Source organism: Coregonus clupeaformis, unplaced genomic scaffold (assembly GCF_020615455.1).
Source record: "Coregonus clupeaformis isolate EN_2021a unplaced genomic scaffold, ASM2061545v1 scaf2902, whole genome shotgun sequence".
In the NCBI taxonomy this organism is placed as follows: Eukaryota; Metazoa; Chordata; class Actinopteri; order Salmoniformes; family Salmonidae; genus Coregonus; species Coregonus clupeaformis.
This window is the reverse complement of record NW_025536356.1, coordinates 4894-22500: the sequence shown is the minus strand read 5'-3', so window position 1 is coordinate 22500 and position 17607 is coordinate 4894. Positions and strand designations below refer to the sequence as shown.

Sequence of the window (17607 nt, the reverse complement as noted above, 5' to 3'; positions counted from 1 at the left end):
GTGTGCGGTGCGCGCGTATGTCTACACTTTGTGTAGCCGTTAGCGATGATGCTAATGATAACCTTCTTCTGGTAGGGAAGGAATGGCTTTCCCCAAATCCTTCGCAAGTAAATGTTAACTACAAAGTAGCCTATGCCTGCCTGGCAGAATTATACCGTGATCATTTGCATCACTCCAGTTGCCATTTGTTCTACAGCAACACCGCTTAACCAAACAAAGGTCTCTTCCTGGTGCATGCTTAAATTTAAGGGTAACTACACCCCAACATCTAAATGTCTTACATTTTTCCCAGACCTCACAAATGGTCACCTGATAGGGTTTAAACATTGTTGTGGACATAGAACATCCAATTGTGCTGTTTTGCTATTAAAAAGGTGTACTTTTGAGAGCGAAAACCTGCCAAAACAGGGACAAACGGTCAACGGGGAAATCTAAACGGAGAAAAGGGAACTTGGGAATTAACGGAATCAGGCAAAACATTGAAGGGATTGTATAGTGCCCTAATGGACTACAGACATTGACTGTCTCCTAGACTAAAATGCATGTACTGCCTATATTTTGAGGGAAACGCACTGTCCATTATTTGATTTGATTTGATCAGGGCAGGGCAGCACACAAACTGCATTTAGTCCAATAACAATCCATGATATTATTAGGGTGATAAATAAAAAGCAGTTGCTCCATGACACAAGAGCAAGCTCTACTGGGACAAAAAACTTACAGCACCTGGTATTCCCAGGCGGTCTCCCATCCAAGTACTAACCAGGCCCAACCCTGCTTAGCTTCCGAGATCGGACGAGATCGGGCGTATTCAGGCTGGTATGGCCGTAAGCAAGGGAACAACTCTTGGTACACTATATAAAGTCAATGTGTCACTCACTCTGAAAGGGACACAGAAACGTATCCACTTTGTGACACAAACTGAAGAAGCTCAACCCCTGCTTACATTTCCAATATATATATATATATTTGAGTCTTGTTGGGGGGGGGGAAGAGGGCATATCCTATGTTGATTTATGACAAGTTCATTGACTAGGGCCCTATAAAATAGGCGTTGCGGACCGAATCACGGAATCCAGACATTAAACCGAAATTCAACAATATTCAAACATTTATTGAACTTAGTAAGAAATCAACTAAATCTATTCAACTTGTTAGAAAACGCATTCATTTGCCCAAGTCAATCATAAGACATGAACAAAATGCATCAGTGATTCGTATTTCCATGAACTTTCTGAAACGGCACAGGAATGCCCCTGTCTGTGTGCATGTGTGCGGTTCGCGCGTATGTCTACACTTTGTGTAGCCGTTAGCGATGATGCTAATGATAACCTTCTTCTGGTAGGGAAGGAATGGCTTTCCCCAAATCCTTCGCAAGTAAATGTTAACTACAAAGTAGCCTATGCCTGCCTGGCAGAATTATACCGTGATCATTTGCATCACTCCAGTTGCCATTTGTTCTACAGCAACACCGCTTAACCAAACAAAGGTCTCTTCCTGGTGCATGCTTAAATTTAAGGGTAACTACACCCCAACATCTAAATGTCTTACATTTTTCCCAGACCTCACAAATGGTCACCTGATAGGGTTTAAACATTGTTGTGGACATAGAACATCCAATTGTGCTGTTTTGCTATTAAAAAGGTGTACTTTTGAGAGCGAAAACCTGCCAAAACAGGGACAAACGGTCAACGGGGAAATCTAAACGGAGAAAAGGGAACTTGGGAATTAACGGAATCAGGCAAAACATTGAAGGGATTGTATAGTGCCCTAATGGACTACAGACATTGACTGTCTCCTAGACTAAAATGCATGTACTGCCTATATTTTGAGGGAAACGCACTGTCCATTATTTGATTTGATTTGATCAGGGCAGGGCAGCACACAAACTGCATTTAGTCCAATAACAATCCATGATATTATTAGGGTGATAAATAAAAAGCAGTTGCTCCATGACACAAGAGCAAGCTCTACTGGGACAAAAAACTTACAGCACCTGGTATTCCCAGGCGGTGTCCCATCCAAGTACTAACCAGGCCCAACCCTGCTTAGCTTCCGAGATCGGACGAGATCGGGCGTATTCAGGCTGGTATGGCCGTAAGCAAGGGAACAACTCTTGGTACACTATATAAAGTCAATGTGTCACTCACTCTGAAAGGGACACAGAAACGTATCCACTTTGTGACACAAACTGAAGAAGCTCAACCCCTGCTTACATTTCCAATATATATATATTGTGATGTCACGAGAGGCTACACAGCTTTCAGCGGGATTGCTCAAGTAGTGCAAGGAGACCAGGTTCAACCAAAACAAGGATTTTATTAAAGGTCTTGGGAAACTAACGAAAGTATAACACAATTCTGTTCTCTGGTGGCTCTTTAAGGGTTAACAGTTCAGGGATGTCTCTTCCACATCCAAAATCATAACTCTCCCTCGCTCAAATAACTTTTCCCCAGTCTTACTGTATTCCACGTTGCAGCTAGTGGCCAACCCAGCAAAACGTCCTTCCAAATGTCCCACACGTATTTCCACAGGTGCATATATCCAAAGGTGAGTATTTCCCAAAGGTAAGTATCTCCAAATCCTTATATTCCTCATGGAAGTGGACGTGCAGCACTCTTGTCCTCCAGAGAGCCCAGCTTGGAGACCGTGTCTCTTCCCTTCAACAAACCTTCAGCTCATCAGCTCCTGATTTGTTTCAGCTGCGTGGGAAGATTGGCCATAGAGGGGTGGAGTTCCCGACCATACCAGCAGATGGAGCCATAGCTGTCTGGGTTTGCAGCCACCTCAGGGGGATGTAACGTCCCTCCAGGACACAGCCTCTCGTGACATCACACATCCCCCTCCTCGGGACCGACGTCCTCGTCGGGTAAAGGCAGCGAAGAAGGCATCACGCCGGGAGAGGGCGTCCGCATTGCCGTGGTGCTTGCCAGCCTGCTCTCTCTTCAACTCCTCCACCTCTAGGACCAGGGACTCAGCCTCCTGTTGTCTCTCCTTGAGTTTCTTACTGAACGCATCAGCCTTGGTTTTAGCAGAGTTTAGCTTCTGTTGAGCAGCTTTCAGTTCCTTCTCTCTCTCTGCCTCCGCATTCTTCATCTTGTTCTCCAACACCTTGTACTTCTCCTCTGCCTTCTTCTGGACCTCCTTACTACTGCGCAGGGTCTCCTCACACTCCTCGATGGTCCTGCGCAGCCTCTCCAGCTCCTCCTGTTGCTTAGGGAAGGAGCTCTGTTGGAGTTTAGCCTGGAGGATATCTAACTCTTCTGTCTTCATGTCTAACTGTTGCTTTAACAAACGATACCTCTCAGCGGTCCCCTTCAGACCAGACAGTTCTTTGTCCAGATTCTGTAGCTCCGTCTCTGTGTCGGTCTGGGCACCTGCCATCCCTATCAGAGCCCGGGCTGGAGTGAGTAATTCGGAGGATTGCACCGGAGCCTTCCCAGGATGAGTCTTGCCTCTCCGTTTCCGAGGTACTCGGTTTATCCTCTCCTGAGACTCTCTCCAGAGTGGGTAAAAGGCTGGGCAGTCTCGTCCAATTAGGACAGGGACGGGGAGGGAATCAACCACCCCCGCCGTCGTGTGTATGGATCCCCGTGTGCTGGTCATTGTAAGTTCAGTAATGGGGTATTCTCTGGTGTCCCCATGGACACAGGAAACTGGGAGGACTTTCCCCGGGGTCAGACACGTTGGGCCCACCAAATCCTTACGCACCAGGGTGGCCCGGCTACCAGAATCCAGTAAGGCCTCCACATCATGGTGATTCACAGTTACCGGGCAGGTGGGGGGTCGATCTGGGCCGCCATCTACGACTCCCAAGAGCGAGGCAAAACGGTGTGTGGGTGCTGAGCTGGAGGACTCCGCAGTGGGCATAGGTTCATCGGCTGGTTTCCCACACTGCCAGGAGATATGTCCCATCTCCCCACACCGGTAACACTGTCGAGTTTCCCCCTCCTGGTGTACTCTTCTTGGACCCGCCTGGTTTCTGGCTCCCCCTGGAGCCGGGATAAGTCCTGACGTGGCTGGGTTCGAGACCTTGGGGTCCTTTGGACGGGTTCTTCCCATTTGTGGTGGGGCCGCACTCCTGGGGTCTTTTCGGGAAGCATTCAGCATCTCCGCTGTGGCCTGGTACTTTTCCACAGCTTCCACGGTCAGATCAGCCGTGGTCAAGGCCTGTTGACTGATGAACCGTTTTGCCTCATAAGGCAGGGCGCGTAGGTAACGATCCACCACAACGGCCTCCACCACCGCCGCTGCTGTATTCCTCTGCGGATCCAGCCATTTCCTTGCGATTCGGACAAGTTCATGCATCTGCGCCCGAGGAGGTTGGTCTGGTTGGAAGGTCCAGCCGTGAAAGCGCTGGGCCATACCAAACTTTGTGAGTCCATATCTGCTGAGGATCTCAGACTTCAGGGCATCATAGTCAGTAACCTGGTCAGGGCCCAGGTCCCGGACAGCATTCAGTGATTCCCCGGTTAGAAAGGGGGCTAACAGACCAACCCACTGTTGCTTGGGCCAGGCTTCCCTAGTGGCCGTGGCCTCAAATGCATGCAGGTATGCCTCAATGTCATCGGTAGCTGCCATCTTAGATATAAAGTCACTTGCCTTTATTGGGCGGGTATTTTGGACCACCCTCTGTCTCTGCAACTGCAATTCCTCTGCCTTCAGAAGGTTGGCTTTCTTTTGCTCCTCCAAGAGAGCCACGTTTGCTTGCATCTGGGCTTGCTGGCCAGCAACAAGGGCTTTCAATATGTCCTCCATTTCAGTCGGGCGGGGAGCCTACGGCCAACTTGGAAAACTGGGTGATCAAACCTTCGGTATCCTCCTCTGACATGCACTATTAACGCTTGAGCGTGCCCGTATTCTCCACCATCTGTGATGTCACGAGAGGCTACACAGCTTTCAGCGGGATTGCTCAAGTAGTGCAAGGAGACCAGGTTCAACCAAAACAAGGATTTTATTAAAGGTCTTGGGAAACTAACGAAAGTATAACACAATTCTGTTCTCTGGTGGCTCTTTAAGGGTTAACAGTTCAGGGATGTCTCTTCCACATCCAAAATCATAACTCTCCCTCGCTCAAATAACTTTTCCCCAGTCTTACTGTATTCCACGTTGCAGCTAGTGGCCAACCCAGCAAAACGTCCTTCCAAATGTCCCACACGTATTTCCACAGGTGCATATATCCAAAGGTGAGTATTTCCCAAAGGTAAGTATCTCCAAATCCTTATATTCCTCATGGAAGTGGACGTGCAGCACTCTTGTCCTCCAGAGAGCCCAGCTTGGAGACCGTGTCTCTTCCCTTCAACAAACCTTCAGCTCATCAGCTCCTGATTTGTTTCAGCTGCGTGGGAAGATTGGCCATAGAGGGGTGGAGTTCCCGACCATACCAGCAGATGGAGCCATAGCTGTCTGGGTTTGCAGCCACCTCAGGGGGATGTAACGTCCCTCCAGGACACAGCCTCTCGTGACATCACAATATATATTTGAGTCTTGTTGGGGGGGGGGAAGAGGGCATATCCTATGTTGATTTATGACAAGTTCATTGACTAGGGCCCTATAAAATAGGCGTTGCGGACCGAATCACGGAATCCAGACATTAAACCGAAATTCAACAATATTCAAACATTTATTGAACTTAGTAAGAAATCAACTAAATCTATTCAACTTGTTATAAAACGCATTCATTTGCCCAAGTCAATCATAAGACATGAACAAAATGCATCAGTGATTCGTATTTCCATGAACTTTCTGAAACGGCACAGGAATGCCCCTGTCTGTGTGCATGTGTGCGGTGCGCGCGTATGTCTACACTTTGTGTAGCCGTTAGCGATGATGCTAATGATAACCTTCTTCTGGTAGGGAAGGAATGGCTTTCCCCAAATCCTTCGCAAGTAAATGTTAACTACAAAGTAGCCTATGCCTGCCTGGCAGAATTATACCGTGATCATTTGCATCACTCCAGTTGCCATTTGTTCTACAGCAACACCGCTTAACCAAACAAAGGTCTCTTCCTGGTGCATGCTTGCATTTAAGGGTAACTACACCCCAACATCTAAATGTCTTACATTTTTCCCAGACCTCACAAATGGTCACCTGATAGGGTTTAAACATTGTTGTGGACATAGAACATCCAATTGTGCTGTTTTGCTATTAAAAAGGTGTACTTTTGAGAGCGAAAACCTGCCAAAACAGGGACAAACGGTCAACGGGGAAATCTAAACGGAGAAAAGGGAACTTGGGAATTAACGGAATCAGGCAAAACATTGAAGGGATTGTATAGTGCCCTAATGGACTACAGACATTGACTGTCTCCTAGACTAAAAACAAAGGCTGCATGTACTGCCTATATTTTGAGGGAAACGCACTGTCCATTATTTGATTTGATTTGATCAGGGCAGGGCAGCACACAAACTGCATTTAGTCCAATAACAATCCATGATATTATTAGGGTGATAAATAAAAAGCAGTTGCTCCATGACACAAGAGCACGCTCTACTGGGACAAAAAGCTTACAGCACCTGGTATTCCCAGGCGGTCTCCCATCCAAGTACTAACCAGGCCCGACCCTGCTTAGCTTCTGAGATCGGACGAGATCGGGCGTATTCAGGCTGGTATGGCCGTAAGCGAGGGAACAACTCTTGGTACACTATATAAAGTCAATGTGTCACTCACTCTGAAAGGGACACAGAAACGTATCCACTTTGTGACACAAACTGAAGAAGCTCAACCCCTGCTTACATTTCCAATATATATATATATATATTTTGAGTCTTGTTGGGGGGTGAAGAGGGCATATCCTATGTTGATTTATGACAAGTTCATTGACTAGGGCCCTATAAAATAGGCGTTGCGGACCGAATCACGGAATCCAGACATTAAACCGAAATTCAACAATATTCAAACATTTATTGAACTTAGTAAGAAATCAACTAAATCTATTCAACTTGTTAGAAAACGCATTCATTTGCCCAAGTCAATCATAAGACATGAACAAAATGCATCAGTGATTCGTATTTCCATGAACTTTCTGAAACGGCACAGGAATGCCCCTGTCTGTGTGCATGTGTGCGGTGCGCGCGTATGTCTACACTTTGTGTAGCCGTTAGCGATGATGCTAATGATAACCTTCTTCTGGTAGGGAAGGAATGGCTTTCCCCAAAACCTTCGCAAGTAAATGTTAACTACAAAGTAGCCTATGCCTGCATGGCAGAATTATACCGTGATCATTTGCATCACTCCAGTTGCCATTTGTTCTACAGCAACACCGCTTAACCAAACAAAGGTCTCTTCCTGGTGCATGCTTGCATTTAAGGGTAACTACACCCCAACATCTAAATGTCTTACATTTTTCCCAGACCTCACAAATGGTCACCTGATAGGGTTTAAACATTGTTGTGGACATAGAACATCCAATTGTGCTGTTTTGCTATTAAAAAGGTGTACTTTTGAGAGCGAAAACCTGCCAAAACAGGGACAAACAGTCAACGGGGAAATCTAAACGGAGAAAAGGGAACTTGGGAATTAACGGAATCAGGCAAAACATTGAAGGGATTGTATAGTGCCCTAATGGACTACAGACATTGACTGTCTCCTAGACTAAAAACAAAGGCTGCATGTACTGCCTATATTTTGAGGGAAACGCACTGTCCATTATTTGATTTGATTTGGTCAGGCCAGGGCAGCACACAAACTGCATTTAGTCCAATAACAATCCATGATATTATTAGGGTGATAAATAAAAAGCAGTTGCTCCATGACACAAGAGCACGCTCTACTGGGACAAAAAGCTTACAGCACCTGGTATTCCCAGGCGGTCTCCCATCCAAGTACTAACCAGGCCCGACCCTGCTTAGCTTCCGAGATCGGACGAGATCGGGCGTATTCAGGCTGGTATGGCCGTAAGCGAGGGAACAACTCTTGGTACACTATATAAAGTCAATGTGTCACTCACTCTGAAAGGGACACAGAAACGTATCCACTTTGTGACACAAACTGAAGAAGCTCAACCCCTGCTTACATTTCCAATATATATATATATATTTCAGTCTTGTTGGGGGGGGGAGGAAGAGGGCATATCCTATGTTGATTTATGACAAGTTCATTGACTAGGGCCCTATAAAATAGGCGTTGCGGACCGAATCACGGAATCCAGACATTAAACCGAAATTCAACAATATTCAAACATTTATTGAACTTAGTAAGAAATCAACTAAATCTATTCAACTTGTTAGAAAACGCATTCATTTGCCCAAGTCAATCATAAGACATGAACAAAATGCATCAGTGATTCGTATTTCCATGAACTTTCTGAAACGGCACAGGAATGCCCCTGTCTGTGTGCATGTGTGCGGTGCGCGCGTATGTCTACACTTTGTGTAGCCGTTAGCGATGATGCTAATGATAACCTTCTTCTGGTAGGGAAGGAATGGCTTTCCCCAAAACCTTCGCAAGTAAATGTTAACTACAAAGTAGGCTATGCCTGCCTGGCAGAATTATACCATGATCATTTGCATCACTCCAGTTGCCATTTGTTCTACAGCAACACCGCTTAACCAAACAAAGATCTCTTCCTGGTGCATGCTTGCATTTAAGGGTAACTACACCCCAACATCTAAATGTCTTACATTTTTCCCAGACCTCACAAATGGTCACCTGATAGGGTTTAAACATTGTTGTGGACATAGAACATCCAATTGTGCTGTTTTGCTATTAAAAAGGTGTACTTTTGAGAGCGAAAACCTGCCAAAACAGGGACAAACGGTCAACGGGGAAATCTAAACGGAGAAAAGGGAACTTGGGAATTAACGGAATCAGGCAAAACATTGAAGGGATTGTATAGTGCCCTAATGGACTACAGACATTGACTGTCTCCTAGACTAAAAACAAAGGCTGCATGTACTGCCTATATTTTGAGGGAAACGCACTGTCCATTATTTGATTTGATTTGATCAGGGCAGGGCAGCACACAAACTGCATTTAGTCCAATAACAATCAATGATATTATTAGGGTGATAAATAAAAGCAGTTGCTCCATGACACAAGAGCAAGCTCTACTGGGACAAAAACTTACAGCACCTGGTATTCCCAGGCGGTCTCCCATCCAAGTACTAACCAGGCCCGACCCTGCTTAGCTTCCGAGATCGGACGAGATCGGGCGTATTCAGGATGGTATGGCCGTAGCGAGGGAACAACTCTTGGTACACTATATAAAGTCAATGTGTCACTCACTCTGAAAGGGACACAGAAACGTATCCACTTTGTGACACAAACTGAAGAAGCTCAACCCCTGCTTACATTTCCAATATATATATATATATTTGAGTCTTGTTGGGGGGAAGAGGGCATATCCTATGTTGATTTATGACAAGTTCATTGACTAGGGCCCTATAAAATAGGCGTTGCGGACCGAATCACGGAATCCAGACATTAAACCGAAATTCAACAATATTCAAACATTTATTGAACTTAGTAAGAAATCAACTAAATCTATTCAACTTGTTAGAAAACGCATTCATTTGCCCAAGTCAATCATAAGACATGAAAAAAATGCATCAGTGATTCGTATTTCCATGAACTTTCTGAAACGGCACAGGAATACCCCTGTCTGTGTGCATGTGTGCGGTGCACGCGTATGTCTACACTTTGTGTAGCCGTTAGCGATGATGCTTATGATAACCTTCTTCTGGTAGGGAAGGAATGGCTTTCCCCAAAACCTTCGCAAGTAAATGTTAACTACAAAGTAGCCTATGCCTGCATGGCAGAATTATACCGTGATCATTTGCATCACTCCAGTTGCCATTTGTTCTACAGCAACACCGCTTAACCAAACAAAGGTCTCTTCCTGGTGCATGCTTGCATTTAAGGGTAACTACACCCCAACATCTAAATGTCTTAAATTTTTCCCAGACCTCACAAATGGTCACCTGATAGGGTTTAAACATTGTTGTGGACATAGAACATCCAATTGTGCTGTTTTGCTATTAAAAAGGTGTACTTTTGAGAGACGAAAACCTGCCAAAACAGGGACAAACGGTCAACGGGAAATCTAAACGGAGAAAAGGGAACTTGGGAATTAACGGAATCAGGCAAAACATTGAAGGAATTGTATAGTGCCCTAATGGACTACAGACATTGACTGTCTCCTAGACTAAAAACAAAGGCTGCATGTACTGCCTATATTTTGAGGAAACGCACTGTCCATTATTTGATTTGATTTGATCAGGGCAGGGCAGCACACAAACTGCATTTAGTCCAATAACAATCCATGATATTATTAGGGTGATAAATAAAAAGCAGTTGCTCCATGACACAAGAGCACGCTCTACTGGGACAAAAAACTTACAGCACCTGGTATTCCCAGGCGGTCTCCCATCCAAGTACTAACCAGGCCCGACCCTGCTTAGCTTCCAAGATCGGACTAGATCGGGCGTATTCAGGCTGGTATGGCCGTAAGCAAGGGAACAACTCTTGGTACACTATATAAAGTCAATGTGTCACTCACTCTGAAAGGGACACAGAAACGTATCCACTTTGTGACACAAACTGAAGAAGCTCAACCCCTGCTTACATTTCCAATATATATATATATATTTTGAGTCTTGTTGGGGGAAGAGGGCATATCCTATGTTGATTTATGACAAGTTCATTGACTAGGGCCCTATAAAATAGGCGTTGCGGACCGAATCACGGAATCCAGACATTAAACCGAAATTCAACAATATTCAAACATTTATTGAACTTAGTAAGAAATCAACTAAATCTATTCAACTTGTTAGAAAACGCATTCATTTGCCCAAGTCAATCATAAGACATGAACAAAATGCATCAGTGATTCGTATTTCCATGAACTTTCTGAAACGGCACGGAATGCCCCTGTCTGTGTGCATGTGTGCGGTGCGCGCGTATGTCTACACTTTGTGTAGCCGTTAGCGATGATGCTAATGATAACCTTCTTCTGGTAGGGAAGGAATGGCTTTCCCCAAATCCTTCGCAAGTAAATGTTAACTACAAAGTAGCCTATGCCTGCCTGGCAGAATTATACCGTGATCATTTGCATCACTCCAGTTGCCATTTGTTCTACAGCAACACCGCTTAACCAAACAAAGGTCTCTTCCTGGTGCATGCTTGCATTTAAGGGTAACTACACCCCCAACATCTAAATGTCTTACATTTTTCCCAGACCTCACAAATGGTCACCTGATAGGGTTTAAACATTGTTGTGGACATAGAACATCCAATTGTGCTGTTTTGCTATTAAAAAGGTGTACTTTTGAGAGCGAAAACCTGCCAAAACAGGGACAAACGGTCAACGGGGAAATCTAAACGGAGAAAAGGGAACTTGGGAATTAACGGAATCAGGCAAAACATTGAAGGGATTGTATAGTGCCCTAATGGACTACAGACATTGACTGTCTCCTAGACTAAAAACAAAGGCTGCATGTACTGCCTATATTTTGAGGGAAACGCACTGTCCATTATTTGATTTGATTTGATCAGGGCAGGGCAGCACACAAACTGCATTTAGTCCAATAACAATCCATGATATTATTAGGGTGATAAATAAAAAGCAGTTGCTCCATGACACAAGAGCACGCTCTACTGGGACAAAAGCTTACAGCACCTGGTATTCCCAGGCGGTCTCCCATCCAAGTACTAACCAGGCCCGACCCTGCTTAGCTTCCGAGATCGGACTAGATCGGGCGTATTCAGGCTGGTATGGCCGTAAGCGAGGGAACAACTCTTGGTACACTATATAAAGTCAATGTGTCACTCACTCTGAAAGGGACACAGAAACGTATCCACTTTGTGACACAAACTGAAGAAGCTCAACCCCTGCTTACATTTCCAATATATATATATATATATATTTGAGTCTTGTTGGGGGGGGGGTGAAGACGGCATATCCTATGTTGATTTATGACAAGTTCATTGACTAGGGCCCTATAAAATAGGCGTTGCGGACCGAATCACGGAATCCAGACATTAACCGAAATTCAACAATATTCAAACATTTATTGAACTTAGTAAGAAATCAACTAAATCTATTCAACTTGTTAGAAAACGCATTAATTTGCCCAAGTCAATCATAAGACATGAACAAAATGCATCAGTGATTCGTATTTCCATGAACTTTCTGAAACGGCACAGGAATGCCCCTGTCTGTGTGCATGTGTGTGGTGCGCGCGTATGTCTACACTTTGTGTAGCCGTTAGCGATGATGCTTATGATAACCTTCTTCTGGTAGGGAAGGAATGGCTTTCCCCAAAACCTTCGCAAGTAAATGTTAACTACAAAGTAGCCTATGCCTGCATGGCAGAATTATACCGTGATCATTTGCATCACTCCAGTTGCCATTTGTTCTACAGCAACACCGCTTAACCAAACAAAGGTCTCTTCCTGGTGCATGCTTGCATTTAAGGGTAACTACACCCCAACATCTAAATGTCTTAAATTTTTCCCAGACCTCACAAATGGTCACCTGATAGGGTTTAAACATTGTTGTGGACATAGAACATCCAATTGTGCTGTTTTGCTATTAAAAAGGTGTACTTTTGAGAGCGAAAACCTGCCAAAACAGGGACAAACGGTCAACGGGGAAATCTAAACGGAGAAAAGGGAACTTGGGAATTAACGGAATCAGGCAAAACATTGAAGGGATTGTATAGTGCCCTAATGGACTACAGACATTGACTGTCTCCTAGACTAAAAACAAAGGCTGCATGTACTGAATATATTTTGAGGGAAACGCACTGTCCATTATTTGATTTGATTTGATCAGGGCAGGGCAGCACACAAACTGCATTTAGTCCAATAACAATCCATGATATTATTAGGGTGATAAATAAAAAGCAGTTGCTCCATGACGCAAGAGCACACTCTACTGGGACAAAAATCTTACAGCACCTGGTATTCCCAGGCGGTCTCCCATCCAAGTACTAACCAGGCCCGACCCTGCTTAGCTTCCGAGATCGGACGAGATCGGGCGTATTCAGGCTGGTATGGCCATAAGCGAGGGAACAACTCTTGGTTCACTATATAAAGTCAATGTGTCACTCACTCTGAAAGGGACACAGAAACGTATCCACTTTGTGACACAAACTGAAGAAGCTCAACCCCTGCTTACATTTCCAATATATATATATATATTTGAGTCTTGTTGGGGGAAGAGGGCATATCCTATGTTGATTTATGACAAGTTCATTGACTAGGGCCCTATAAAATAGGCGTTGCGGACCGAATCACGGAATCCAGACATTAACCGAAATTCAACAATATTCAAACATTTATTGAACTTAGTAAGAAATCAACTAAATCTATTCAACTTGTTAGAAAACGCATTAATTTGCCCAAGTCAATCATAAGACATGAACAAAATGCATCAGTGATTCGGATTTCCATGAACTTTCTGAAACGGCACAGGAATACCCCTGTCTGTGTGCATGTGTGCGGTGCGCGCGTATGTCTACACTTTGTGTAGCCGTTACGCGATGATGCTAATGATAACCTTCTTCTGGTAGGGAAGGAATGGCTTTCCCCAAAACCTTCGCAAGTAAATGTTAACTACAAAGTAGCCTATGCCTGCCTGGCAGAATTATACCGTGATCATTTGCATCACTCCAGTTGCCATTTGTTCTACAGCAACACCGCTTAACCAAACAAAGGTCTCTTCCTGGTGCATGCTTGCATTTAAGGGTAACTACACCCCAACATCTAAATGTCTTACTTTTTCCCAGACCTCACAAATGGTCACCTGATAGGGTTTAAACATTGTTGTGGACATAGAACATCCAATTGTGCTGTTTGCTATTAAAAGGTGTACTTTTGAGAGCGAAAACCTGCCAAAACAGGGACAAACGGTCAACGGGGAAATCTAAACGGAGAAAAGGGAACTTGAATTAACGGAATCAGGCAAAACATTGAAGGGATTGTATAGTGCCCTAATGGACTACAGACATTGACTGTCTCCTAGACTAAAAACAAAGGCTGCATGTACTGACTATATTTTGAGGGAAACGCACTGTCCATTATTTGATTTGATTTGATCAGGGCAGGGCAGCACACAAACTGCATTTAGTCCAATAACAATCCATGATATTATTAGGGTGATAAATAAAAAGCAGTTGCTCCATGACACAAGAGCACGCTCTACTGGGACAAAAAACTTACAGCACCTGGTATTCCCAGGCGGTCTCCCATCCAAGTACTAACCAGGCCCGACCCTGCTTAGCTTCCGAGATCGGACGAGATCGGGCGTATTCAGGCTGGTATGGCCGTAAGCAAGGGAACAACTCTTGGTACACTATATAAAGTCAATGTGTCACTCACTCTGAAAGGGACACAGAAACGTATCCACTTTGTGACACAAACTGAAGAAGCTCAACCCCTGCTTACATTTCCAATATATATATATATTTTGAGTCTTGTTGGGGGGGAAGAGGGCATATCCTATGTTGATTTATGACAAGTTCATTGACTAGGGCCCTATAAAATAGGCGTTGCGGACCGAATCACGGAATCCAGACATTAAACCGAAATTCAACAATATTCAAACATTTATTGAACTTAGTAAGAAATCAACTAAATCTATTCAACTTGTTAAAAACGCATTCATTTGCCCAAGTCAATCATAAGACATGAACAAAATGCATCAGTGATTCGTATTTCCATGAACTTTCTGAAGCGGCACAGGAATGCCCCTGTCTGTGTGCATGTGTGCGGTGCGTGCGTATGTCTACACTTTGTGTAGCCGTTAGCGATGATGCTAATGATAACCTTCTTCTGGTAGGGAAGGAATGGCTTTCCCCAAAATCCTTCGCAAGTAAATGTTAACTACAAAGTAGCCTATGCCTGCCTGGCAGAATTATACCGTGATCATTTGCATCACTCCAGTTGCCATTTGTTCTACAGCAACTCCGCTTAACCAAACAAAGGTCTCTTCCTGGTGCATGCTTGCATTTAAGGGTAACTACACCCCAACATCTAAATGTCTTACATTTTTCCCAGACCTCACAAATGGTCACCTGATAGGGTTTAAACATTGTTGTGGACATAGAACATCCAATTGTGCTGTTTTTGCTATTAAAAAGGTGTACTTTTGAGGCGAAAACCTGCCAAAACAGGGACAAGCGGTCAGCGGGGAAATCTAACGGAGAAAAGGGAACTTGGGAATTAACGAATCAGGCAAAACATTGAAGGGATTGTATAGTGCCCTAATGGACTACAGACATTGACTGTCTCTAGACTAAAAACAAAGGCTGCATGTACTGCCTATATTTTGAGGAAACGCACTGTCCATTATTTGATTTGATTTGATCAGGGCAGGGCAGCACACAAACTGCATTTAGTCCAATAACAATCCATGATATTATTGGGTGATAAATAAAAAGCAGTTGCTCCATGACACAAGAGCAAGCTCTACTGGGACAAAAAGCTTACAGCACCTGGTATTCCCAGGCGGTTCCCATCCAATACTAACCAGGCCCGACCCTGCTTAGCTTCCGAGATCGACGAGATCGGGCGTATTCAGGATGGTATGGCCGTAGCGAGGAACAACTCTTGGTACACTATATAAAGTCAATGTGTCACTCACTCTGAAAGGGACACAGAAACGTATCCACTTTGTGACACAAACTGAAGAAGCTCAACCCCTGCTTACATTTCCAATATATATATATATATTTGAGTCTTGTTGGGGGGGAAGAGGGCATATCCTATGTTGATTTATGACAAGTTCATTGACTAGGGCCCTATAAAATAGGCGTTGCGGACCGAATCACGGAATCCAGACATTAAACGAGAAATTCAACAATATTCAAACATTTATTGAACTTAGTAAGAAATCAACTAAATCTATTCAACTTGTTAAAACCATTCATTTGCCCAAGTCAATCATAAGACATGAAAAAAATGCATCAGTGATTCTTATTTCCATGAACTTTCTGAAGCAGCTCGGAATGCCCCTGTCTGTGTGCATGTGTGCGGTGCGCGCGTATGTCTACACTTTGTGTAGCCGTTAGCGATGATGCTTATGATAACCTTCTTCTGGTAGGGAAGGAATGGCTTTCCCCAAAACCTTCGCAAGTAAATGTTAACTACAAAGTAGCCTATGCCTGCATGGCAGGTTATCCCGTGATCATTTGCATCACTCCAGTTGCCATTTGTTCTACAGCAACACCGCTTAACCAAACAAAGGTCTCTTCCTGGTGCATGCTTGCATTTAAGGGTAACTACACCCCAACATCTAAATGTCTTACATTTTTCCCAGACCTCACAAATGGTCACCTGATAGGGTTTAAACATTGTTGTGGACATAGAACATCCAATTGTGCTGTTTTGCTATTAAAAGGTGTACTTTTGAGGCGAAAACCTGCAAAACAGGGACAAGCTCAGCGGAAATCTAAGCGGAGAAAAGAACTTGGGAATTAACGGAATCGGCAAAACATTGAAGGGAGTTGTATAGTGCCTAATGACTACAGACATTGACTGTCTCCTAACTAAAAACAAAGGCTGCATGTACTGCCTATATTTTGAGGGAAGCGTACTGTCCATTATTTGATTTGATTTGATCAGGGCGGGGCACACACAAACTGCATTTAGTCAATAACAATCCATGATATTATTAGGGTGATAAATAAAAAGCAGTTGCTCCATGACTCAAGAGCAAGCTCTACTGGGACAAAACTTACAGCACCTGGTATTCCCCGGTGTCCCATCCAATACTAGCCAGGCCCACCCTCTTAGCTTCCGAGATCGGATGAGATCGGGCGTATTCAGGCTGGTATGGCCGTAAGCGGGAACAACTCTTGGTACACTATATAAAGTCATGTGTCACTCCTCTGAAAGGGACACAAAACTATCCACTTTGTGACACAAACTGAAAGCTCAACCCCTGCTTACTTCCATATATATATATTTTTTGAGTCTTGTTGGGGGGGAGAGGGCATATCCTATGTTATTTATGACAGTTCTTGACTGGGGCCCTATAAAATGGCGTTGCTCGGACCAATCCGGAATCCAACCTTAAACCGAAATTCAACAATATTCAAACATTTATTGAACTTAGTAAGAAATCAACTAAATCTATTCAACTGTTAAAAAGCATTCATTTGCCCAAGTCAATCATAAGACATGAACAAAATGCATCAGTGATTCGTATTTCCATGAACTTTCTGAAGCGGCACGGGAATGCCCCTGTCTGTGTGCATGTGTGCGGTGCGCGCGTATGTCTACACTTTGTGTGGCCGTTACGATGATGCTAATGATAACCTTCTTCTGGTAGGGAAGGAATGGCTTTCCCAAAACCTTCGCAAGTAAATGTTAACTACAAAGTAGCCTATGCCTGCATGGCAGGGTTATACCGTGATCATTTCATCACTCCAGTTGCCATTTGTTCTACAGCAACCCGCAACCAAACAAAGGTCTCTTCCTGGTGCATGCTTGCATTTAAGGGTAACTACACCCCAACATCTAAATGTCTTACATTTTTCCCAGACCTCACAAATGGTCACCTGATGGGTTTAAACATTGTTGTGGACATAGAACATCCATTGTGCTGTTTTGCTATTAAAGAGGTGTACTTTTGAGAGCGAAAACCTGCCAAAACAGGGACAA

General features: G+C 44.1%; 9 non-coding genes and 2 pseudogenes across 9 annotated transcripts; all 11 read right to left on the bottom strand.

Annotated features, from left to right (window-relative positions):
- Window positions 1-714: 714 nt before the first annotated feature.
- On the bottom strand, window positions 715-833 carry LOC123489241. The gene has a single exon (XR_006660503.1). It is a non-coding gene; the product is annotated as a 5S ribosomal RNA (ribosomal RNA).
- Window positions 834-1984: 1151 nt separating this feature from the next.
- Window positions 1985-2103, bottom strand: LOC123489243. The gene has a single exon (XR_006660505.1). It is a non-coding gene; the product is annotated as a 5S ribosomal RNA (ribosomal RNA).
- A 4400-nt stretch (window positions 2104-6503) lies between these two features.
- Window positions 6504-6622, bottom strand: LOC123489244. Its single transcript, XR_006660506.1, has one exon. It is a non-coding gene; the product is annotated as a 5S ribosomal RNA (ribosomal RNA).
- Window positions 6623-7782: 1160 nt separating this feature from the next.
- LOC123489255 lies at window positions 7783-7901 on the bottom strand. Its single transcript, XR_006660513.1, has one exon. It is a non-coding gene; the product is annotated as a 5S ribosomal RNA (ribosomal RNA).
- A 1159-nt stretch (window positions 7902-9060) lies between these two features.
- Window positions 9061-9179, bottom strand: LOC123489248. Its single transcript, XR_006660510.1, has one exon. It is a non-coding gene; the product is annotated as a 5S ribosomal RNA (ribosomal RNA).
- Window positions 9180-10332: 1153 nt separating this feature from the next.
- On the bottom strand, window positions 10333-10451 carry LOC123489249. Its single transcript, XR_006660511.1, has one exon. It is a non-coding gene; the product is annotated as a 5S ribosomal RNA (ribosomal RNA).
- A 1154-nt stretch (window positions 10452-11605) lies between these two features.
- Window positions 11606-11724, bottom strand: LOC123489245. The gene has a single exon (XR_006660507.1). It is a non-coding gene; the product is annotated as a 5S ribosomal RNA (ribosomal RNA).
- A 1164-nt stretch (window positions 11725-12888) lies between these two features.
- Window positions 12889-13007, bottom strand: LOC123489246. Its single transcript, XR_006660508.1, has one exon. It is a non-coding gene; the product is annotated as a 5S ribosomal RNA (ribosomal RNA).
- A 1149-nt stretch (window positions 13008-14156) lies between these two features.
- LOC123489242 lies at window positions 14157-14275 on the bottom strand. Its single transcript, XR_006660504.1, has one exon. It is a non-coding gene; the product is annotated as a 5S ribosomal RNA (ribosomal RNA).
- A 1150-nt stretch (window positions 14276-15425) lies between these two features.
- Window positions 15426-15540, bottom strand: LOC123489251 (annotated as a pseudogene).
- Window positions 15541-16675: 1135 nt separating this feature from the next.
- On the bottom strand, window positions 16676-16788 carry LOC123489253 (annotated as a pseudogene).
- Window positions 16789-17607: the final 819 nt, after the last annotated feature.